This window comes from Cydia pomonella, chromosome 5, assembly GCF_033807575.1.
Source record: "Cydia pomonella isolate Wapato2018A chromosome 5, ilCydPomo1, whole genome shotgun sequence".
In the NCBI taxonomy this organism is placed as follows: Eukaryota; Metazoa; Arthropoda; class Insecta; order Lepidoptera; family Tortricidae; genus Cydia; species Cydia pomonella.
Window position 1 is genome coordinate 12,382,934 of NC_084707.1, and position 26,535 is coordinate 12,409,468.

Here is a 26,535-nt window from a genome sequence, read left to right on the forward strand (position 1 = left end):
GTTGTTTTTTTACCTTCCAAATATGTTCTCACTGCTGTTGTGAAGTTTTGTGTTCTACATAACATCAAAATTATTTACATCTCGTGCGCTTTTCTCTCTGCTCGAGTCCCTTACTACGCTCAAGATTCAAAATTACTGAATCTTTCGCTTACGGGACTCAAAACAAGCACTCGAAAAAATATCAAACTTTTCTCTCTTGTTGTACAAATAAATATGGTTTATCTGGGACTTACTACCAACATTCGCAATATAAATGTGACGAACGCACTGACTGGTAATTTTTTAATACATACATTTACAAAGGAACTTATGCATTTTCTGAAATTGCATTATGGTAGATTTTTCTAGGGTTTTATAGACTACTAAATGTATTCAAAATGTGTAACTTCTGTGTCTGAAGTACCTTAGATTATAGATGATCGTTGAACTATAAGTGATCAGTGGCAAAATTAAGAAACTTTGAAACTACAAGTTCAAACAAAATTAAATTAAGAATATATCTTTGTTTCATTCTGTCACTGGAAATTCAAACTAATAGCTATATCCATAACAACGTAAGAGGGGGGTTGAAAAATGCCCTGAATGGCTCCGAGAAAAGAGGGTATACTACACTTGGCGGGGGCACTATTTTTTTATGATATCAATATCATTATATATCAACATTTGCTGCGATCCTAAAGTATGCCTATAAAAGTTTGTTCCGGCACACATTACTAGTATCTTGTACTATTTTACTGTATCACGCAGCACTAGCAGCAGTTGCGTATCGCTTAGTTTTTTCTCAAGTAGTAGTATAAAGCAGGTGAAGTACGAGCGTTGGAGACGATTAACGCTCGCTGCGACACATAACTCACACCGCGCGACACGACACCGCTATCGCTCCACTGCCGCTACCGTCCAACTGAAAGCGCCACTTTTAGCCACCGCCCACCTCCAATGACTGCCAGCCATTTTCCATTCCTGATTGTCGCATTGTTGTTTGTAATTCAAATTTAGAAATTTACATAGTTTATTGCAGTTTAAGAACACAATCAGTTAAAACGATGAACGCTAACGTGTGTGCCGTGAGTTATCGGTATTTTATGCGCATTTGGGATTCAGAACAAGATTCTACTCGTAAGTACTAGTTAATTTTTGACTCTATATTACTACCTGCTACATTCTAAATATTGAATAGGTAGCATAAAGGGCCTTTTTCTTACATTATGATCATCATCTGCATCAGTTGGCCTCGATTTTGCGGAGTTGGAGGTGGCCGCGCTGGACCGTGGAAAATGAAAATCCTTTCTGAGAGCCCTATGTCCTGAATGTATGACCTGAAAATCACTGACCTGGAGAGTAGTTATTTTATTAGGGAAATGAAGAATAAGATCGTATCACTGGGTGAATAATACCTCGACGCACCTGACTTAACTTTCCAATGGCTAATTAGACCACAAAAAGGAGAAAAGTTGAAAATCATAGAGTATACGTGTCGCAATATAACATAATATCTGATCGTGAATCACATTTCTGATCATATTTTTTTTAATACCCAGTTTTTTAAGTCATTTTCTCAATGAAAAAACATAACGTGTACCTCCAACGGGTATTTTAAATACGTCCACAAATAAAAATAAAATAAACGAGGCGTTAGGTTTTAATGGTAAGAAAACGTTTTTTTGTACTTGTTTTGGGCGGTAATGTATCGCATACATATACCTAGGTATTAACCCACTTGTGACAATTCTAACGTCACCTCAGTAAGTGCGACGTTTTGAATACGAACAAAAACTAATAAATAAATATTATAGGGACATTCTTACACAAATTGACTAAGTCCCACGGTAAGCTCCAGAAGGCTTGTGTTGTGAGTACTCAGACAACGATATACATAATATAAAAATATTTAAATATATAGAAAACATCCATGACTCAGGAACAAATATCTGCCATACAAATAAATGCCCTCAAACAAAGCAGTGATACATTGCTTCCCTAATTATTTTATAAATACGCTTAAAATATCGAGGGCTTCAGGCCAAAGGGGCGTATACGCAAAAATGCCATTTTTCGTTTTTAACGGCATCGTATTCGTCTTGTAACAATACGTAAGCACAATTTTTTTCATAATTTTATCATAACAATTAGTTAAGTAAATAATTAAAAAATCATTTGGCGTATAACAGACAGTCATAATTTTATGTCGTTCCAAAAAGCCGTACTGAAGGCGTATAAGTGATATTTTCACTCAGTCCCCGATATCCATCGGAGTATAAAGGCGTACGTACATACTTCTCTCATGTGACAATGCGAACCACCAAATAGTGTCACGCTATATAGGCGTACATACATACGACCATAAACTTTTACCAACTATCCTCAAAGTTCGTCGCGGCAAAGAGGCGTATGAACATACAACCGTACAAAAATTACGTTGGCCTTCAAATAATGCCGGGCCAAAGGGGCGCGGAGACAGCGTCCTTGATTGCCGCATATTGCTATCCCTTTCTGTCAAGCGGGTGCGAATAATAACAATAAAGTGGAGCGCTCTGATGCTGATGGCTCTGCCCTGGGCATTCAAGAATGACGTGGGCGGCTGTCTCCTCTGCCTCCAAGTACTCTCTGCAGAGGGGGCTATCTGTAACACGTAGTGTTAGTAGGTGTTTGTTTAGTGGGGCGTGGCCGGTTATGGCCCCAGTCACAAGCCGGACCTGTGGCCTCTTCAGCTGTCTCAGCCTCCTCGACAAACCGGGGTCGATTGTCGGGAGGGCTTCCTTCGCCTGCCTGCACGTGCCTAGGTTAGACCAGTACGGTTGGTGTTTTACCTTGGTGTTGTGTCGCAGCATGTTCCGGAGCCAGGCATAAGGCAGAGGTATAATTGGCTCCGGTCCTGCCACCCTCAGTTCCGAACATCCTCTCGCCAATATGTCGGCATCGTTCCCTCGCGAGTTGCTGTGTCCCTTGATCCACTGCAGAGTTAAGCTGGTGGTGGTGCTTACCTCTGACAGAGCTTTGTGGCATTTGTAGATTAGCCCTGAGGTCAAAGTATAACTTTGCAGAGCTTGTAGTACTGACCAACTATCAGAGAGTATGCGGATGGAGTAGTCCAATATTTTCCTTCAGGCGATTGCGTGTGCTGCCATTATGATGCCAATTCTGCCTGGAAGACTGTGTTGTGGGCACCTAGTCAAGTCCTAGTGGTGTTGAGATATGTATGTTTAGGTCCTCTGAGAATACTCCAGCGCCAGTGCCTGACCTTGTCTTTGATCCATCCGTGAAAATTCTCAGCTCTCATGGGTTGAGTCCTTCACGAGGTTCTTCGTGTAACTGTATCTTAATTTCTTGTCGAAGACGATTTGTCTGGGTATCCTGTCAGTCACCGCTTCTATTAGCGGTTCCTTACCTATCGCCTCGTAGAGGATCTCGGTGTGTGGTACCCTAGGTGGTCTCCAGAGATTAGATTTTTTGAGACGTACCGCCGTAGCTAGCGCTTCCTGTTGTATAAAGAGGTGGAGCGGCGGCAGGCTCAGTAAGGCTTCCAGGGCCGCGGTTGGTATTGTCCTCATGCAGCCCGTGGTCGCCATACAGGCCAACCTCTGGATTCGTTGTAGTTCAGCTTCAACTATGGATAGTGTGGTGCGTGGCCACCAAACTATCGCACTGTAGCTTATTATTGGTCGCATGGCTGCCTGGTAAAGCCATAGAGTTATCTTTGGGGTTAGCCCCCAGGTTCTACCCACTATCCTACGACATTGCCAGATTACGACTGTGGCTTTGTCAATTTTGCCGTTTAGGTGATTGCTCTAATTTAATTTGCTGTCAAGTATTACCCCTAAATACTTTACTTCCGCAGATAGTTGGAGTTCAGTGTTTGTTGGTGAACATAACCAGCTCAGTTTTGTTGGGATTGTCTGAGAGTTCGTTGTTAAAACACCAGCGTTCCACGATGGCTAGTGCAGAGCGGGTAACATCGCATACCGTACCTGCATGATTGCCGCTCGTCAGTATCACTATGTCGTCAGCATAGCCGATTGTGTAATAGTGATTATTGTTTAGTGTGGTGATCAGGTCATTCACCACAAGGTTCCATAGTAGTGGCGATAGGACTCCTCTTTGGGGGCATCTTTTTGCCATTAATGCCTGCTGTGTTTCGCCCGTCCCGAGTTTGAGGGTTCGTTGGCTCAACATGTTGTTTATCCATTCTGTCATAACTGCATTCGCGCCATGTCTTACCAGTGCTGCTGTAATGCTACTGAACCTGGTCCTGTCGAAAGCCCTTTCTATATCTATGAAGGTTCCTAAGCACATGGATCTGTTTTTGACCGCCACCTCAATTTTACTTACTACTGCGTGAAGTGCCGATTCTGTAGATTTGTCAGGGCTGTAGGCATATTGGTTTGGATGCAAGGGCACATGAATTTGCACCCTCTCTCTAAGGTACCTGTCACACAACCTCTCTAATGTTTTCAACATGAAAGAGGTCAGGCTGATGGGCCTGAAGGATTTGGGGTCCGAGTAGTCGTTTTTTACCTGGTTTCGGTATGAAGATAACCTTGACCTCCCTCCATTGCTTCGGCACGTACCGGTGAGCCAGACAGGCGCGCAGAACGATGGTCAGCTTCAGAGTGAGATGCTTCCCGCCCCATTTAAGAAGCGCAGGGAAGATCCCATCCATTCCTGGAGATTTGAAGGAGTCAAAGCTGTTTAAGGTCCACTGCGTGCGCTGCGGGCTGATTACCTCATATGTCTGTAGCCACTCGTCCTCCGTCGGGGTGGTAGTAATTCTTAAGTGTAACATTCCTCTGTTATAATTTGATGGAGTCGTAAATGAGTTAAGTTGTTAGCTAAACTACTTTTAAGTTTATTAGTACAGAAGATTTAATATTGTTTCTTTTTATGAAATGACGATAAATGATGTCGTATTTATTTGTTTAGAAGTTTTGATTAATATTTTATTGTTTAAGATAGTTATAATTTTGTTACCAGTGGTACCATTAAAGAAGGAGTAATGTTTATTGTCTGAATACAAGTTTTGATACGTTTTAACTTTAACCTTTTGTTTTAGTTAACGCACTCCAAATTTAATCGTTTGATTGTTTCTTGACTGCTTTTTTAGTAAAGCTGTCATTGTGTTGTCTTAGCAATTTCCATGCATCCTTTACTACCAATTTCAATTTTATTCTTTTCTATTAAATCGTTTTGTACTACTCGACTTTTGAGCGACTACCATTTACCTACTATCACAAATAGTAAAAATGATCTTATTGGAATTCAGTTAAGTCAGTTTTCTTAAGTAAGCCCACACGTCTTAACTCTAGCTCCCAGCGAAGTGCTAAACGACTGCTATTATAGGCAAAAATCAGAATAAGCGGCGTGATTGTCTTTTGAAACACTTCTTCTTATCGTGTGGGTTGTAAGATTGATGTACCTTAAAAACCCTGGTGTTAGAGTTATTGAGTCGCCAAAGGCCTCTGACATGGCTCTCATGACGAGCACCACCGGATAGATAGCAGCCGGGACCAACGACTTTACACCGTGCCTTCCGAAGCACAGAATCATCTTACTTTTCGGGCAATCAGGTGATTCAGCCTGCAATGTCCTAGCCAAACCGGGAATAGTCTCACAAAGTCACAAAGCGACTTTTGCTTGAGAGTGTCCCCACCGGGATTCGAACCCGGAACCTCCGAATCGAGAGACAACCGCTCTAACCATTAGACCACGGAGGCTATTGAAACACTGATATGCTCAAAGTGGCAATTCAAAATAGTTACTTACCCAATCGGTAACCAGCTCGAGTCGACATTGCTTAATCTCGTGGACAGTTGTGACACTATCAAAACCATCAGGAATCATTTTAATGGTAAAATCTAGATGAATTTATGAATATTTAGTCAAAATATAATTTGGCGCCCTATTATACGGCCACAAATAAAGGATACTTACACGATAGATTCGTCAGCCCAGACGGGCGTATAAAAATCAGAAAAAATAGAAGAAACTACACAATGATGACTAAATTACTGTAAAATTAAAGTATTTCGCATTATTAACAGTATTTCCACCTTTCATGATTAAATTATCGAATAGAAAAAAAAAATGAATTATACGACCATAAATCTAAAGTATTTTTCAAAAAAATTCAACCTATATGTCGGAAATTATTGTCGTGGTAAAGAGGCGTAACTACATAATTACTGCTTTTTAGAATACGTAGAACGAAACTAGGCATGACACATGAAACAGACAGTAATTTAAATACTCTATGCAAAATTGTAGAACAATCGGTACATTGTAACAAAAGTTATTCAGTTTTTTGTGTCTCCTGAAAAGTAGGGTTCTTGCTTATACGCCCCTTTAGCATGAAGCCCTCGATATGTAGACGTATCAAAAATACACAATATATGATATGTATTGTGACTTGAATAAAATTGTGACTACACGAAATATAAGCAAAAAAGTTTTAGTTGCCTTATAATTTTGCCCTGTTAAAGAGCTTTATTGCATTATTTAGTTTTAATAAAAATTAACTCTAATTTTAAGTACACATAGTAATAATTTTACTAACCCCAATGGACTTTTATGTCTGAAATAACGATTTTTTTTTTAACTAATTGATTCTAATATTACATTGATCGTACTGTTGTGCAGTTCAGTTTAATCTATCATTAGAGCTTTGATTGAGAGATTTAATAACACAAATAGGGTACGATTACATTTTTAATGCGTCCATTAGGAGGGCGTGCAGTCTCTGCGCTGATTGTCGACTGAGATAGTGCACAACCAATGTATTATCTCGACTTTGACGCGGTTGAAACCACTTTATGTAATGCATTGTTTTTTGAGGTTAACTAGAAGCAATCCAAATTTATTTTAACCAGCGGGTTTTATTTCCCGTATGAATGATATAAGTAATAATATATACATATATGAAATATTCTATTCAAATTCCCGGCACGTCAGAGATAAATTAAATGACGCTTAATTCTGCCGGCACTGTTACTCTATTTACTCTCCTCTCACCTGAATAGTTCCACGCGGAAGGCAAGCGGCAATTATTTCCCTCGGTGTAGGCACGAAAATTTTTCATTTTAATTAAAGCTCAGACCGGAGGATCGTCGGCTAATTAACCCATTAAAACACAGAGTTCTTTCATTTTGTCTTTTTTCCTGAGTGTTCACTTACTTGCGATTTTTCAATATGAAAACGAAAATATGTACGACGGAAACGAAAAAGGAATGCAAATAAACCAAGAGCTAGTGGTAAATTATGCCTTTAGGCGGCCACTTGTAACGATTACGCTGAGCCAGGAAAATTTATTTTGCCAAGTCAGTTTTCCTCATCTTAAAAAATATATTTTTTGACTGAATTAAAATATACTTTCAATCGCAAAGATAATTAAGGAGGTTGCCAAACAGTATTGGTCTCATATATATTTAGGTATGTAGTAAGTAGAATATATCAACATAAATATTATTACTAATTGTCTTTTGTTATTACAACACAATGTGATTTCATCAGGAATAATGAAACTTATTAATAAACGAGTTACTCACAGCTCTTCTCATCAAAATTAAAACGTCGGCGCAACATCGTCAGTTAATTACCTCATTAATATTTTTTCTTTACTGGGCTTAGATATTTATGACTAAATATAGAGATGAAATTTATTTAAAATAGTTGTATAATACATTTTCATAACTCGTGAGATAGTTCAGTGATCTTTAAATACTTAACATTCTCGTAACTTACTCTTGTTAATTTATAAGAAGATTTACTTTTCTACGGTAAAGTTACATTGAAACAAGACATAATAAACAAAAATAGCTGTTCCACCTATTTGGTGAACGACAAAGCTTACTCCATGTCACACCCCTCCCCACTTCAAAGAGTTCACCCTTTTGTTTGACTGATTCCATCTCATACGTCAATGCACAAGAGTTATTGCAAAACAAAAGCTCTAATTACTCTAGACCGATATTACGAATGCTTCATTTGTTCTTTTCGCCTGTAAAAGTTATGAAAAAGGGTCCCGTAAGTCGAAACTTGTTGCCGACATGAAAGCGGGCTGCGAGGACAATGGGACATGTCAGCCGACGTAAGACCGCGCACAAAGCGAGGACCTACAAGTACAGTCAACAAGAGATGCGTTATGTTGTTTCTCTGGAGTATTGTTTTATAGGCCAAATTTACGCAAATATTATGTAGTTAGTTTTGAATTAATTTCTGTTTAAGTCCGCAAGCTAAACGTTTTATTGGTTTGAAAAACAGAACCAAATAATGAATGCTAGTAAAGAGATTGATTTGATGAAAAATAAATTCATAGTTATCATTATAATTTAACTAAATTGAGTTTAGGACGAAAATGAAAAATAAGCATTACTTAATTAAACTTTTACGATTTTTACGCATTATTAAGTCATAGAAACGGGAACTAATCGCGTATTAAATAAGTTTTTATTTACCTCCGACGGGGACAACGCCATCCTCGAAACGTGGGAGGTAAATTTAAAACTTAATACGCAATTAAGTCCCGTTTCTATGGGTTAATAATAAAAAAATTACTTGTTGTGATCTTCAAGTGCATTTGTGAAATTCGGAGATATACAAATACAAATATTTATTGATAACACCAATGTACATGTCAAGAGGAATTATACATTGTATAACTATAACTAATGATTGTTACATACTATAAAATTAATCATTCAATAACGTTTTGGTTGAACGTCTCCTAGAATAATTAAATCTTAATAACCCAATAAATAAATTACAAACTTAATGTCTAAAAGCACTCTCTGCCAGTCAAACATCCACAAAGAGGCACAGAATCCCGAATGAGTCGACAATTAAGCGCATTCAGCGTAGTCGACCGGCAAGTGGCGAGATTGGTTCCGATAAAGAGCTCCCCCATGTTTTTCTTTCATCACAGTTTGAATGGTGTTATTCGTGTTGACTATTAATAAAGTGATACTCATAATGACACAGTATGCCTAATGAAGTTCTTTGTTACAGGTAATTTCTCCGTGACAGTTTAACTTAAGAGAAAAAAATAAGGTAACTTGTATAATAATTGATTAAATAAATAAATAAATATTTGGGGACAATCTTACTCAGATCGACCTAGCCTCAAACTAAGCAAAACTTGTACTATGGGTATATAGATAAATACATACTTATATACATAGAAAACACCCAAGACTCAGGAACCTCGTAACCTATTTTCCCAAAACTAGACAATACTCATATGATATACCTAAACCAATACAACTTATTATTTTGATAATAATATATGTCTCATTATATTATTATTAGGTTCTCATTTTGCCACTTTCATTATCTGAATCCTCTTCACATTTACGAAATATTGCATTTCATGATTAAAGACTTTTTCACATGAAACTCGTAAATGGACAAAAAAGAAACCCGAGATGATTTAATTTTGCCACTGCATATATTTATATCGCACCTCAGGAAGCGTTAATTACCAACAATCTCAATAAATTAATAAACGTCCAGGTAGATAATTCTGATTTATCGGTGCAAGCAAAATTAATAGCATTCATATAGTTTACATTTTAAAGCGAAACTCGCAAGCCTGAGCTAAACAATTTACTGCTTCAGCAATTTACATTTTAGTTGGATGAATGTAAAATCCGCTGACGATTTATGAACAAAACGACGTGCATCGATTAACACCGCTACTAAACCTTCATTGACATCGTAAATTACGAATGGTAACTACTGCATGACCCCGTCCTCGCTACATGCTAGAAAGAAATACCACCGCTGCATCCGAATTCAGTAAATACAAAAGTACAGGTAAATAATAATATGTTATAAGCAAATCCGAAATCATGATTTTTTTATTATTTAGGAGCAGACGGATCGCCTAATGGTAAGCGATTACCGCCGCCCATGGACACCCGCAACACCAGAGGTGTTTAAAGTGCGTTGCCGGCCTTTAAGATAAGGCTCTTTTTTTGAAGGTTTGAAGGTTCTATCGGTCCGGAAATGCCGCAGGCCACAGGTTATACCACAGTTTAGCTGTGCGAGACAGGAAGTTTTTGGAGAAAACGCACAGATGAGGACTGTCAACCATCTAAGTGGTGAGGATGGAAATTTTGTCGCGTAGGGCTATGCCGAAAAGAAGCGGCAGGGATTAATCTGAATAATTCCCCGCAGCACTTCCCGTTATACATGCGATAGAAAATGAGGAGCGAGGCCACATCTTTACGCAGCGCCAAGGAGTCAAGCCTATCCGAAATACGCTGGTAGTCGACAATTCGAGTCGCTCTTCCTTGGATGCGGTCCAGAAAGAGAACCTCATACCGGGGTGCCCCTGCCCATAGATGAGAACAGTATTCCATGTGTGGGCGCACCTGCGCCTTATAAAGCAATAGGCGGTGGGCCGGTGTGAAATCTGTTGAGCACACCGAGCTTATTTGAGACTATCATGAATGGCTTTATGGAATAAATATAAATGCAAAAGCTGATGAAAATTATTTGCACACAAGTTTATACTCATTTAACGTTATTAAACCCGATGATGTGGATTGCTGAAACTGTATAATGAATTTACAGTACATATGGTGCTGCTTTATAGCACTAGTGCGAAAATTAGCATATTACGTTACTGTGTCGAACATTTAAAGGGCCATATGTACTGTAAAACGTTGTACGATACATGTGCGAATAGGTAATTCGCAACTCGTGTATATTTAAAACACTCCCTTCGGTCGTGTTTTAATTTATCGCCACTCGTTTCGAATTTCCTATTTTTCGCACTTGTATCGTAATGTACTAATGCGATAACCAAGAATCATTTTGGCAAAGGAACTAAACAGCCGTAGGCAAAATTCCTCAAGATTACTCTTTTTAACATGTAGCCAGACGGATAATTACTTTCCTTTCGTCTGCTTTAGGTTCTTTAGACTCGTCAGTGATTATTTTGTAGATTATAGAAAACACGTTGATTCTGGGGGAACACATTTCAACAAAACTCCATATAAATAGGTAGAAAGTATGGAATAGTAGGCTATTCATACCATCGAATGCCAACATGAAGTAGTGTCTTTTCTAACTTCCACAGCAATGCACTTGCATTAAAGCTTTGTTTTTGTTTTAACACAGTTTTGATGAACAAACTTGCTGTTCTTATGTACACTACGGGACCGTCAAACGGATCATTAGTCGGCTTTAAATGCGCCCGCGGCCCTGATTAATCATCGCAGTGATTAATTAGTGGATTGTGGAAAACTCGTTGAAATTGTGGAAAAATCCACTGAAAGGCGCTTGAACCCCTTCGCGGTGGGAGCGGGCACTTTTCAACTAAAGGGTTGAGGCTTGAGGTTGAAATTACTCATTATTTAGATGATGTTTTAGCTTTTATCAGCTTTTTGAAATTTAAACTCTTCTCTTAAGAGGAAAGGGAACGGCCGCTTCTCCATACAAAAGTAGTTCCCATTTCCCTCTCTGGATATTGACATGTTGGAAAATAGTTTTTCATAATTTGATGTATATTAACCAGAGGCATAGCTCACTACGTTTCACTTTTTAGATTAATTGATTATTGTAATAATTAGGTACAAAAAATAGGTTTCATACAAATTTTAAAATTTCTAACTCTTATTATAATCTAAAATACAAACAAAATCGAACGTAAGGACAAGGGCATAGCTGTGGTTGATATACAACAAATTGTGTCACAATATATTCAATAATGTGAGTATCTAGACAGGAAAATGAGGACTACGTTTGTATGAAAAGGCGATTTCACAGTTTTACAGTGCAACGCAGATCAATTTGTAAAAGGGGATAGTACTAAATGTTTATAGGTACCAAAGTTACTCAGGTTTCTTTCAAAATCGAGAAATAAATATTGTTATTTTTCTCCCGTGCCACCCTAAAGACATGCCAGACTTCCCAGCCTCTGAAATCTAATATTAGGCGTAAACACTTGTTTATGCCATCTCACCTTCCAAGTCTTCTCTGAAAACTAAGCCGTCTAGATCAGACTTCAAAAATTCAACTGAACTAACTAGGCAATATTATGTTTTCAGTGCTACAATTAAGTGCTACCATGATATCAGTCGAATTGAGTGATTGCATAGGATCAATCTGTGAAACAAAATATCTCAGCGGCTGTGGATGGGACTAATCTATTTGTTAGCTAGGTGAATAATTACCAGCGTACACACAGGAATGCCTGTGTCGACGTCAGGTGAAACAAAGTATTAATTTGACAACGGTGTCGCGCCTCTATTCACAAATTCGTTGTTGTAGCGTACACTATACTATACCTATACTACGTAAGTACTAAGTACTGAGTATAATCTATCAACTAAGTACGTTATACTGTAGCTTCACCACCGCCGGCTAACATCGAAGTAAATATTTCCATTAAGCACTACCTATATAATATAATATTTATATTTTAGGTATATCTATATCAAGTAGAAATAAAGATGAACTATTTAGACCACGATCTAAAACAGTACCTATAACCATGTTGACCGAACTGAGTTAAACGCTAAAATGAGAGTCTATATGAATAAACAAATATTGTACATTATCGTTTTTTTAACAACCCTATAAAGTGTCCCACTGCTGGGCAAAGGCCTTCCCCCTAAACTTCCAATCTTCCCGATGAACTGCATCATCCGTGCAGTTGCTGCGTCCAGGTCGTCCCGCCATCTCCTCTTAGGCCGACCATGCCAGCGTTTTGTGGCACCCACTCCGTGACTAGTTTACGTCGTACATGTCCTGCCCAGTCCCACTTACATTATAATATAAGTAATTAATATTGTATAATTATGGACCTGGTCTCAAATAAAGAATATTAGTATGAGTATTATACAAGATGTTTTAAAAAAACTTTTTGTTTTCAACTCAAAATACTTGTAAAGAAAAAAAATAATAATAAGTAGTTTACAGATGTATTTCAGTAATATTTGTATATATATATATATAGCAAGTAGTAGTTTATCATAGGTACTCTTTAAGGTGATTGAACCCAATTAGTAATAATATTTTAGTTAGTAATAGAATTAGCTAAATGATCGTTTAGTGATTGAAAGGGATGTATAATGACGGCAATCTTCGGCTGAGCGGGGCCTGTAAACACGGTTACGGGCCTGTTAAGAGCGGAGCACACTCTAACCGATTGCCTCGCTCATTGAGTCGTTTGACGAACGAGCGCGCGCCCACGATTTATACCCAAATAAGCTGTTACTCATATTACAGGGGGAGATTTAAATGTCGCTTTTTTACAATAAGTACTCTCCTCTACTGTTTGCGCGGGACGGTCGTGACTCATTGTCAGAATTTAATACATTGAGTGCACATTTATGGACGAGTTTTAAAATGTGCAGATTAAATTACCGACGCTAACTGATGTACGCTGTTAGCTCGTTAATTACGTTTAACGACGCAACTTAATTCGAATAATTTATGTCGAGCGTAGTACAAAAGTTGCCTATAAATAGATAATGTTTGCAAACTCTGTGCGATTAAGTAGAAAATATGACATTGTGTCGAGAGTAGATGCTCGGTCGAGTCGTAATAACAATAATTACAAAAGTTTCCGACTACGGTCTTAACTGGGATGCTGTGCCATTCATTTGTATTTATGCAAAGCGCATAAACAAGTTTTAATGGTGTTCCATTTTTCAGGAGCCATGAATGAATTGTTTAAGCCGAGATTTATCCGCGCCCGTCGCTTAGTTTCTTGAGCGCATCTTATGCTGCTATGAAATTGTAATGGAATTAAGGCGTAGCTATCTTGGATAAATATTCTTTTTTAAATATACGAAATAGAAAAATAATTTAAAGGCACGAAAAAGGCTATCTTCGGATCTATTTCAGTTAACTGTAAAATAAAAAAATAAAATAAATATTAAAATAAATATTATAGGACATTATTACACAAATTGACTAAGTCCCACAGTAAGCTCAATAAGGCTTGTGTTGAGGGTACTTAGACAACGATATATATAATATATAAATATTTATAAATACTTAAATACATAGAAAACACCCATGACTCAGGAACAAATATCCATGCTCATCACATGAATAAATGCCCTTACCAGGATTTGAACCTGGGACCATCGACTTCGTAGGCAGGGTCACTACCCACTAGGCCAAACTGGTCGTCGTCTGTAAACTGTAAAAGCGTATTTTTGTAACAAGCGCTACAAAGTGTCATATACAACTGTAATAAAATAATACACAATAGAAAATGAGATAGATAACATATTTATTTACTTACATCCCAAACTAAGCATATGAATAGAATACATTTTTTTCCTCTCTACTTAGGTATGTACGTGCTCACCAAACCCCGTAGATATTTGTACAAAGTCCTAGTCTAAGTTTACGAGAGTTTCATAATCCTCGAGACACGTGGAGCTGTATCATGCAGACGCAGCGTCGTTGGACTAGATGGGTCGTCTCGTTCGGCCGCTGTAAAGTATTCGCACGGCCAACGACTCAAGTTTTGAGTTCAAGCGGGAACACTAAAACTCAGTCACATTTAAGAATATCCGAAAAGCTGAAAATTTGCTAATTTGAGCAGTAATTCAAATTAAAAACGCCATAAATCATGAACCTTACGATAGAGTTAATTATGACTTTTATAATAGCACTTACACCGCGTGTGCTATCAAATTGTTGCAGACTCACTCTAGGCGTATTCACTTTATTGAATTACCTGGTCGTGAGAAAAATTTCTTACAGCTACAAAACCCAAAAGGCTTGAAGGACTTGATTACCTACAGACGCTTTTGCTCCGTAATACAGTACTTTTTACAAAACTTTGTTCTAGGGGTTTAAGCAGGTTTAGCTTATACCAATAGCATTGACGTAGCTTATTCAAATGTAGGTTCTTTTAAGTACTAGTTTTTAACAATATTAAATTTTCTTCCCTTTATTGAACTTAATCCCTGGACCCCGAGGTCCACTGCATATTTTTCACCATTCGGGACTCATCATTATAGTATTCGCTAAACGCTCTGCTAGCGTCGCTCCCTCTTACGATTTAGACTGCCCCAGAAAATATTCTCAAGAATGGCGAGGAGAAGGAAACAAGTGCCGCGTAAAAAGTAACAGACCACTCTCTTGTTTACGGCGGACGGTGTTACGGGACCTCTAGAGGTTCCGGGGAAACATACTGGACGTATATGCTCCATAAAATTGTTTTATATAGTAATTGGGGAAAATATACCCTTAATTCGTAAATTGAAGTGAAGTGCCTGTACAAGGGTAAGTAGTGTAAAATAATGATATACTGATATACGTTTTAAGCACATAAACCATGTCTCATTCCATATTTTTATTTATCGAGAAGCGGTTATATAAGGTCCCTGTCTGTAAATATTCTGGACTGAATCCTTATTCGCATAAATGCATATGTTTTCTATTGATCGCTTCTTTTCCGTGTGATAATCGTTACTTTATTAGTGCATATAAGCTGTAAATTGTTATGCATAGCCGTAACCACACCATCGATTTTCACACTTAAACCAGGTATGAAAGTGACCTTCAAACTTTCAAGAAAAGAGCGTACTCCCATTTTAAATGCCGGCAACGCACTTAAAACCCCTCTGATGTTACGGGTGTCCATGGGCGGTGGTAATCGCTTACCATTAGGTGATCCGTCTGCTCATTTGCATCCTATATCATAAAAAAGTCTTTATGGAAATGTTTTCTTAACAAATAAGAACTTAAAAAACTGAAACTGAACTACAACCTTTTGAAAATCAGCTTAAAATACCTATAGCCAAACTGTCAAAAGTAACTGATTGATACAACATTCATCAAGATCGGTTCAGTAGTTTAAATTCACAATACATGTGATAAATATATAAAACACAGAGTGCTAAGATTATAACCCCTTTCCGTAGTTAGATAAAAAAATGCTAGAATGTATGCTACATAGTACGTAATATCAACTGTTTTCTCAAAATAAATAAATCAATCATGTTTACTTACGAATGCGCACTCGTTTCCCTGGTATTCTACTAATTTATTAGATGTCGACCCGCTGAAAGAAACCGGGTAAAAGTTTGAAACTTCGAAGCAGGCAAGTATACATGTGATTAAAGCTCTAGTTTACGCACGCTATGAGGCAACTCGCTTTCCATTAAAGTTTGTGGGAGCGGCATTCGAACTTTGAAAAAAATATTATTGATATATTACTTATACCTCGGTGCGCTAGCGTATATTACTTGTTTCAATCAAAACAAACAAGATGCAGGGTAAATAAAGTCAAAATGAGATGAAATTGACATCAAATCAATGTCAGGATTAGTGTAGCAGGGCGTGTTTACTTTAGGTCTTAAGTCGCCACCGACTGTCAATGTAGTGTAAAAGGATTATTAGTGGCATACTGGCGCTAGGCACTCGGCAGTGTTGGCCGAACGTTAATTAGAATTGACTTTAACCATTACAAATTGAGCCGTAAACTGTAACCATCCGTTACGGTTTTCGGTTCAATTTGTAATGATTAATAGCCAATTATAATTAACGTTCGGCTAACACTGGCACTCAAGACTATTCACTGCGTGGCAATTCGACCATTCAAAATTGGGGGTCGAGGGGATTGACTTTTGCAACTGTATCGGATACCGGAAGTTTCCAATGCCACAATACGTCTTCTGTTGATAATGATTCTAAATTATTGAAAAGCTTTGCGCTTCTACATTTTATCCTCATACAATAAGACAAGAGTCAAATTTGTTATTTTGTTCCAGTGAACAAGTTCCAAGCAGTCACCCGTTGTGTTGACATCGGATCCACGAAATTAACTAGAAAATATAATGCGGGTGAAGTAGCGCCCGCGCCGCCGCGTCTTCGCTACAAAATGTACATAATTAGAAAAGTTTTTACAAGCGGGCCGCAAGTCCTCGCTGTGACGGGCTGACACGGCTCCCTGTGTCCGGGCGCGGATTTATAATTTTGCTCAACGAATTATTCACAAATTGTACCGAACTTCCTTGATGTTATCTCTGACATCTTTATGATTTTACTGTTAATTATTATTTGACGCAGATTAAATTATAAATGGGAGCACAGGGCGTGGATCTTCCTTTTGCGACGGTGGCAAACAAGAGATTGAAGCAATATTGTCGTAGTGCCATTCTAGTAAACGTACTAGACCGCGGGCCCGGAGCATATATGGTCAGTCATCGCCTCCCGGCTGACACTTTATCAGATGATAGTTTAGATGCTATCATGAATATAAAAAATAGCCAGCCTTTAACCAGCCAACAACGTTTAAAAAATACGCGCCTTTACCACTTATGTCCGCAAAGTATGCGTAATGCGTAATACATTTATATAAACACCTGATGGAATGCTACATGTAAAATTTCATGATTTTGTTATCACTCTCATAAAAAGCGTTTATTTTTTACATTTACATGCACGTTCTTTCCACCGCGATACAACTGGCTGATGATTTGTTTTTAATTCACAATATCATCAAAACTATCATTTCACAAAGTACGAAACTGGAGGCGATGACTAAATTTATTAATTACTTTTACGTGTTTCGGTGGCTGCCATTTCTCAACCCACTAGCAGAGCGGCAGCTGACGTCCACCAGGGTTCAACATACATAGCCGTTAACCACTAAACGAGTAATGGAAATCTGTTCCTGGCTCGAAGTCTATGTAATAAACATAACTATACGATGTTAAAACCTTAAAGTACAGTAAGTTACAGTAAGGCATATTATTACTGCAAAATCATGTTTTACGAATTAAAGGCAGCTGTTTCGTTGTACGAGTACAAAATGTATGTAGCGCTGGCGACAGTGCGCTGAGTTCAAAGAAGTTAGCGAGCTGCTGTTATAAAAATAATAGCCGTTTTTGGCACGACATCGCGTTAACGCCGTGGTCCTTGCCCCAAATGAGTGTAATTACAAAAGTTTTTATTACAAAGTGCGCGCCAAAACCGCCTTCTACGATCGTATTCCGTCTATTTAGGCGATGTCGCCGTCCCGTCTATACCTATATATTTGTTACTTTATTAGCGAGTCATTTTACACCGCGGAAAACGAAATGATACCACACACCATATGAACAATAATTTGGTAAATGATTCGTATATATAATCAAATGTCTCACACTAGGCTATAGGAATGTCGTATTTATCATAACTTTCAGTAGTACTACCGTATTTCATATAGAGTATTTGATTGATAGACTTTCCATCATCCCTCATCCAGTCCAACCTTGATATTATGTGCGTATACAAAACAAGTACTTCGTTATTCTTGCATTATACTCCGTTTTTAGGGTTCCGCAGCCAAAATGGCAACAACAAAGCTAACCGCGAAAATCGAAGTTCGTCAATTGCGGGTATTTTTCTCTGTCACTCTAATTACGTCTTAGTAAAGGAGAAAGAACCCCGAAATTTGCGAATTTCGGTTTTCGCGGTAGGGCCCTAGAACCCTTATAGTTTCGTCATGTTCGTCACTGTATGTCACAGCCATTTTACTATAAGATATATTTTAACGAAATTTGGAACGTAGGTGTGTTTTGTGAGCCGCTACTTAGTTTAGAAGTTAACATTTTTAATAACATGTATGGATGGATACATCATCCAATGTATGAATACATGTAACTAAAAGCAAAAATAGAAAATTCAAGTAAAATCAAAAATCAACATGTGGCACACTGATTTATAGGTCTTCAAAAATAACATTGAACTTGCTAAAACTTTTGTGATCAGTAAATACTTTTAGAAATAGTCGTTCCGAAATTCAATTATATTGTGTGTTTGGCCCCTTCTAACTTTTCAAACAATTAAATTAAAATAAAAGTGATTTTATTAAAATTCAATTAAAATAAAAAATGATCTTATTAAAACGACGTAAGTGCCGGGAAGGTACGGAACCCTACATGATGCGTACGTGACCCGACATGCACTTGGTCAGATTTTAATATTTATAGTATAGTCTAAACGATTACAAAATCGGACAACGTGCTTCCTATTTTCTTTAGCATCATATAATAAAATAAAGTAATAGTATTTTATACAATCGTCGTAGAGTGTACTTTTCAGTCGAGTAACGTGTTTAAGCAACGAAGCTTGCAAAGTTGCCTAAGTGAGGTACGAGATTGAAAAGCTTGAATGTATCACTATTGTATACAATACTTTTTCTACGTGTCATCTAAAATAATACTTTTTTTTACTATTAAACCTAATTAATTAATAAAAAATGGTAAGTATCTCAGTAGACAAAAATGTAGTACAAAAGACATAAACGCGCGACTATTTAGTCCCGCCCCGCGCCCGTTTAGTCTTTTCTATGGGAGCGCGGCGGCACGTAATTAAACCATTACAGCCGACGAGTAGAAAAACGTTATTTTTGTAATGCCAAAAAATTAATAATACGTTTTTCGAAATCAAACTGTCATGAGACATACTACCATTAAACTAATTTTACGGCTTAATTCGCGTGTTTTCAGTCACTCGCGCCATATGTTAAGGACACATGACACAGATACACAAGACAAGACGGATGACAGGGAGACCTGCGGTGGCAGCATGGTTGCATTTTTATCGCTTGTCACTATGCCTGTCACTTTCACACTTACATACTTGTTAGAATGTGACAGGCATGGTGACAGGTGATAAAAAAAACGACCGTGTTACAGCCGCCAGGCTCTCCCAAACATGTGGCGCGAGTGTTGTCAAAATTTTGTTTTTCGAGACAAGCTTTTCCCGCCGACTGTATTTTTCTTTAAACAGATGTCTACTCATAGTTCTCATCGAGGTGATTTTAAACAGACCAGCATGGTGACATTATAATTATTCATTAGCATTGTCACTGGTTTTACTTAAGTATGCATATTAGCTTAATTCAATATAGGTATGCAAATATGTATGTTGAATTAAGCTCGTAATAAATATCAATGTTTTGCAACGAATAAGTATTTCCAGTTAAATAAATGCCTATAAATGCCTAAAAACGGATCCCCCTTAATCTAAAAAGCGCATTTTGCACTAAAGCTGTTCTTTTAAATTACTGTAAAAATTTTACAAAGTGTTGTTCTTTTTACCATGCAGTCTTAAGTCATCTATTTGCCATGTCGTAAGTTATTATAATATGTACAGGGTGTTTGTGAGGAGGTGCGAGCGGGCGTGGCGCGGCACGGCTGCGGCTTGCATATGCAGTGTCGCAGCGATATGCCACGTCCTGCGTGATGTATGCGGCGCTAACTCATGTGTTCTCCTTCTTGCTTAACACACTGAATACTCACACAGCATAAATTTCAACTTAAACCCACAAACTCCCGTCTAGATATGTGCGGAGTTCTCTGGGAACGCTTTTTACCAACTTTTACCGACACACCCGACTGAAACTCTTTAAATTATTACGTTCGACGCTTTTCCTCACCTATATTGCTTCGAAGTTTTATGTTGACAGCAACTATCGATTTCTTGAATTGTCAACAAACTTTGGGCAGCAGAAATAAAAAAAAATTGTGAATTTAAATAAATTGTCAGAAGAACGATGACAACTGAAGCTGTTTTTGTCTAGAGAGATCGGGTTCTGTAGGGCTAAGATGGTCGGCTCTTTATCGTTTGCCACGAAACGCTTGTCAAGTTAAGCGCGAAAGTGACGGGTATAGTGATAGGTGATTAAAATGGAACTATGCTGCCTCCGCTGAAGGGGAGAGATGCTCGACGAAAAGTTGGTGCAATATCGCGGTGCGTGTACTGTGATTACGAGTACCACGAGGCATATGCAATTATGAATTGATCTAAACGCCAGTTTACAAACCGACTGATATTTCTAAAAAATAATAAAGCATAATCAAGTAGTACAAAACTCCGTGGACCCGCGTCTAATGTGACTTTTAAAGTAACTTTTAAACATTTTAAGCGACGAGGCAGACGCGGACAGGTGAGCCAGGTATTCACCGCACGTATTCTTGATTTTCTTTGGTAAGGAAGAATCTTTTGCAGCGGGTCGGTACTCGTTCGTATCCGCAATATGTATGATAAATAAATTGCTATCCAATATCAAATGGAAGCTATACCGGCGAAATGTACAAAACGTTTACTAGTATTGCCTCCGTGTGTGCCTATCGCTAGGGCTAGGTCAATCTGACACTTTATAGACGGCACAGTGAGCTGCAAAAGAGCATACCCACTTTATGGACATAATTCATTCATAAAGTGGGTATGCAATTTTTCAGCTACAAACCTATACTCTTAATTTAGTCGGCATATTTTACAAAATTTGTTGTTATTCTAAAGTTTGTCCGCATATAATATAAATAAATAATAAATGACCTCAGGCACCAAAAAATCTAATCTTGAATAAGTAAATATAATCTTACTAAAATTTTGTGACTTGGAATCTTATTCCTTTTTTAGTAAAACGGCAATTCAAATCCAAGGTATCGTCGACCGACCTATTTACATTTATTTTTTATGTGTAGGTAGGTTCATACATGAACTTGTTGTCAATCTTAAGGTCGCATCTTGTCTCAGACCATGAGTGTGTGGTATAGTAAGTGTGGGATCTAAACTCACTCACGACCCTCTAGTCCAGGGGCTCCGAACTATGGGCCGCGAGCCAGGTCCAGCCGAAGCTAGAGAGTGAAAACCTAGCTCGCAACAGCTACATCAGTAATTTATCTAAGATGCCATGTAGTCCTGGGTGCCTAGTCAAAATGCCAATCGTTTGCGCTTCTACAACGATATCTGTCTTTCTATCGCACTAACATGTAACAGTTATAGAGAGACAAAAAGCGTTTCGTTGTCGTGACGCAAACGATGGACATCTTAGCTAGGCCCCCAGGTCAGATGATTTAAATGCCTCTGTATATATAAAAAACTTACCTATAGAACTTTACTGCTACACACAGTAGCTCAAAGTGACCATAAAGGATAAGTTAGAGATCCTTACCTATCTTACTTTCTAATTACCTATCTCTATAGGTTAGAGTATTAGGTAGATCCGTTTTCTATAGACCTTACATGTGCGAATAATAAATAAATAAAAACGTCTTATGAACGTAACCCGGGGTTTTGGGTGCGGGAATGATTTAGTGTATATATATATATATATATATATATATAACATCGTTTATCGGAAAATAATTACCAAACTATGAATCAAAAGCTATGAAGAAAGCTCCAAATGTGCTAAGAAATGTTGAAATGATATCTGTTTTTACAGTTTTTACATATTATTTGGCTAGTTTAAAATATTTCTACACCGAAAACCCCGGTGTATGCATATGAGTAATCTCTTGTGAATCATCGCTTGGATTTCAAACCCAATTATATTACGAATGCTTTTAAAAGAGCATAAACCGTTTACAGAAACACGACAAAAATATCCATATAAGCCTCGTCCGAGCCAAATATGATAAATGAACACTACTCCCTTTTATACAAGATCAAAGAAATCCGGCGAACTTATAACGTAAGTACAAAAATCCCTGAGTCGCGGAATTGAAGCAAAAAAACACAATGATGGCAGGCTTGATGTCATCCTGGCTTGAGAAGAAATGAGACAAAGGAAATAAGAAATATTAAACGTGACCGGAATGTCAAGAGGCTCCATACAATGATACGGGTTTGTGCCATCGCGCAATGTGTATATGTAAACCGTTGTGCTTTTATGGAAATACGCGTTATTATAACCATGTAACGAGACGACGTCGTTACCCCGGAGATTTCTTGGTCGAGCGTGCCTTTGTCGTGTCGCGTAATTTCTTTTCTAATTCTTGTTGTGCAACGATTCTCGGAAATACTCAAAAAGTAATGAGATAAAGTTCTAACCATAATTGTACAGGATTACTTTGTTATTCTCTTTATCTAGCTAACCTGAGAGGTCAATATGTAGGTCATACTATTTAGTTGTGTCATTGAAAAGATATATAATATGTTGTTTAAAATAATCGTGGAGTTTAAGATTTTAATCATTTATTACTTACCTACTCACTAGCAGCTATATTTCGGCCCCTTGGTGTTGTATTTTATCAAAAGCTTTTTTCACCATTCTCAAATATTCACGTGACAGATTATCTGTTAAACCGAGCTAAAGAGAGAAAGAGCAAAAACTCCAATTCGTAACACATACTGCTCGTCGGCTAATAAAAGACGTGACGTTAAAGTAACAGAGGCTTTGAAGCCACTGCTCTGAAAAATGTTAAAGCCCGAAATAAAATACTTAGCTCGAAAACAGGCTGTTCCGGTTTGATTCGTAGAGCAGCCAGCACCATAGATGTCGCTGCCTATATTTCTATTTAGCTGAATTGATTGCATGGGCTAATTTTATGACTGCATACAATTTACTTTTAGAAAAATAGTGTCTAAATTACAGAGCCCTTAACACCCAAGTCGAGTCGCTTTTGCCTCCAAATCAGGGTTTATATAAATCTCATCTCGACTTATTATTGATTAAAGATAAAGGTAAACAACAGACGGTCTTATCGCTAAAGACCCATCTCTTCCACACGACCTTTGGAAAACAGAGAAAATAATCAAAAAGTGTAGGTGTTGTAAGAGGCTTGTTTAAATAATTCAATTTATTATTTAAGTCTCATTTACATCGTAATTATTTTTAAACAAACTGTTCTTGTATTATTTCAGGGGGTAAGATAAAAATCAATTTCCATTGGTGTTAAATTTGTAATTAAAAAAAAAGTAAAGATGTTTTTATTCAAGCAATCACAAGGAACTCTGTTTCAGTGAGAGATAATGAAATAATGAGCTAAACTTTAACGAGCAGTAAAATTTATGTATTGTGCAGCTTAAAAACAGGACTCCCCGGAGATTCCCGGTTACGAAACTTAGTTTACGTTTTGCTTTCGTAGTTCAGCTGGTTTTTTCGTGAAACAACTCGAATTTAGCCTGTGGCCGTCTGTGTATTTCGGGGTCGGGGGTTTATGCAAGTAAAATAGGAGAGGTTTGTTACTTTTGTGGAGGTTAAGTCGCGTAAAGCGCTTGGCGCATTAACGTTTATTACTTTAAAGCTTTGCCTTTTCAGAAAAGGATCAGTCAGCAGCAAATATACTTAATTTTACTTGTACGGAAAAAGAGGTCTAAAAATCTATACATGAAATGTTCCCATGACCTTTTAGAAGGAAATTTTAGTGTAGTATCAAGTTTTAAATTGGTATTTGCGCTTTATCAGAAAGGTTTTGCTCATTTGCTGTATGTTTACTGTAGCTGCTAAAACGTGAGAAATATAAATGTTAAAAATAATCTGGTCGCATGTTTAGATTTTTTTTTTATATTCTTAACATAGAAGTTAAAACGACTTAGACGTATAGATTAACTTACGGTTTAAAAGAAATATTTGTTGGTATGCTTAAAGTTTTATATTATTATTATTTTTAAGTACAGACCACATCGATGTACTCGTATAGCCTTGATCAAATTAGCACCATCTAAACAAGTCGCTGTCGAAAATTATTTTCTTTGTACACGTTTTTTCCTGTCATGACACATTTATGTTTATGACATTATCCTTGAAACCTTCCTAATGCCCAAACTCGATGTGGTCGCGGTTTTGTAGATGCTTTTAGCCCCTTTCTTATCATATCCATGGGTCCAAATATGAAAAACCATGAAAACTTAAAGTGCAACTTACCAAAAACTATAAAGTATTTTTAATATAAACAGCAATTCCCGCGTAACTATTCGAAAAACAAACTATTCTCTAAGTAAATGGATTTAAGTACCGCGAATATTCTCCCTATGGTGTTATACTTCTAACTTTAGTGTCGTTTGGTGTCTACCTTCATATTAGTGTTTTTTTATTTTATTTAGCATTATATATGTAGAAGCTTGTAATTTGCATTTAGTAGATAATCTATTAAACGATGTATTTTAGGCAGTAAGCATCCCGAATAAAATAAAATACATAATATAATACGGTACGGGTATGTGCGTATTCCGACACAGATGCTCTTTATATTTCCAATCTTTACAGCAATGTTGCTGTTTAAAAATCTCGGAAACTAAACTAAAAGTCTTAGCATGTATGATACTTAATTCAAAGTTAAAGTTCTTGTTCTACGGCTACTAAAAGACGGATTACCGAATCAACTGCGCACTCAATCTAATAAATTAACGTACAAACTGCAATTGCACTGACCTCGACTGAGTAAAACGAAAGGGGAAACGTATTTTATCTAGCTAGAGTTATATAATCTAGACTAGATCTAAGAGCAAGCTGATTAACGTCAGTCGGAGGAGGAGCGAGGGGAGGAGTGGCAAACAAGAGGATTTATTGTTAATGGCCCATGGCCGGGCGTTAAATGCGATGAATTCCTCAGCCTTGCTACACAAACACCAAGTCTGTAATACGGAAATTTATTGGAACTGTTTTAGGCCCTAATGGGCGTTATCGTACAAGCCTTTTAGTGGTCAGTCATGTTTCATATATGTGATGTTAGTTTTGACTTCAGGCTTTCACAAGTCATCCTTCTGATGATTTACGATTCAACTTTTTTTAACTTTTCTTATCTCATTTTCTTAAGATACCTTAATTACGGACCTTTATGAGCTAATGACATAATCTTCAATAGGTACGTTACTAATCTTTATTAATGGTGAAACGTACATTAAATTCATTAATGCATTCTTTTAAAACTATGGCTTCAGTCCAGTGGGACTATTTCGACAGTATCAAGCTATTAGGGAGCTTTTAATACGACAAAAATTGTACGGTTAGCACAAGACAGTGTACGGTGATTTTATTAGCTCCTCTAAATGGATACCTGGACTTTACAACGTGGACTACCGGCCGTTGACTCCAAAATGGTGGTTAAACGCGTTTCAAGATTAATTCTCCATTCACTACACACTACCACTATATAATAAGCCATCGATAAGCTATCGATATTACACTAAAAATATATATGAGCAAAACACAAAAGAATTCATCACGAGGCTAACTATCAAGATGGCGCTCGAACCGGAAGATTTATATTACCTACTTGTGTATAAATGATTTGCGGGGTAGTATGAAATATAAACACAAAAATGTATTGTGATGGATATGACATACCTGGCTTTACTTTCGACGGCTTCATGTTATTTTGGACGGGCAATATAATTTTACGAGAATTACGAGTTTTATTAAAAAGTATTACAAATTGAAGTAAAAAGTCTACCTACGGAAGCAAAAGCTCTAAAAAGTAATATTTAGCTAGTATTTTATTCCCAAATATATTTGAAATTATTCCCAAATATATTTGAAATTATTCAAAGTGGAATATCGATGAGAAAATGAATAATTTCGATTCCCACTCAGTTTATTACCCGTTAAATAGTTCGCCGAGACAACTCGCTTTGTTTCAAAATGCGCAGGATGCAGTTTCCGGCGGAACTTTGTGAAAATATTTTGTTGGATACTAATTGTTAGCGATGCTCACGAGGGATCTCCTGCATTTGAATGTGGATTGTTCGGTATGTTTTGTATGAGGAACAGCGGTGCAAATATACTTTAAAAACACGCACGTGGAATACCCAAATCAGACTAAAATGGTCTATCGTCTCATCAAAACGAATGAA

At 37.4% G+C, this 26,535-nt stretch overlaps 1 long non-coding RNA gene across 2 annotated transcripts in view; it reads left to right on the forward strand.

Annotated features, from left to right (window-relative positions):
- LOC133517730 (uncharacterized) overlaps positions 1-17,054 on the forward strand; it is a 63,040-nt gene extending 45,986 nt beyond the window's left edge. The window contains exons 2-3 of one of the 2 annotated variants that reach the window (XR_009799403.1): positions 9,604-9,801; positions 16,734-17,054. This is a non-coding gene — a long non-coding RNA (uncharacterized LOC133517730). The remainder of the gene's footprint in view (positions 1-9,603; positions 9,802-16,733) is intronic. The other variant, XR_009799404.1, reaches the window with a different exon arrangement.
- The last annotated feature ends 9,481 nt before the right edge of the window (positions 17,055-26,535 follow it).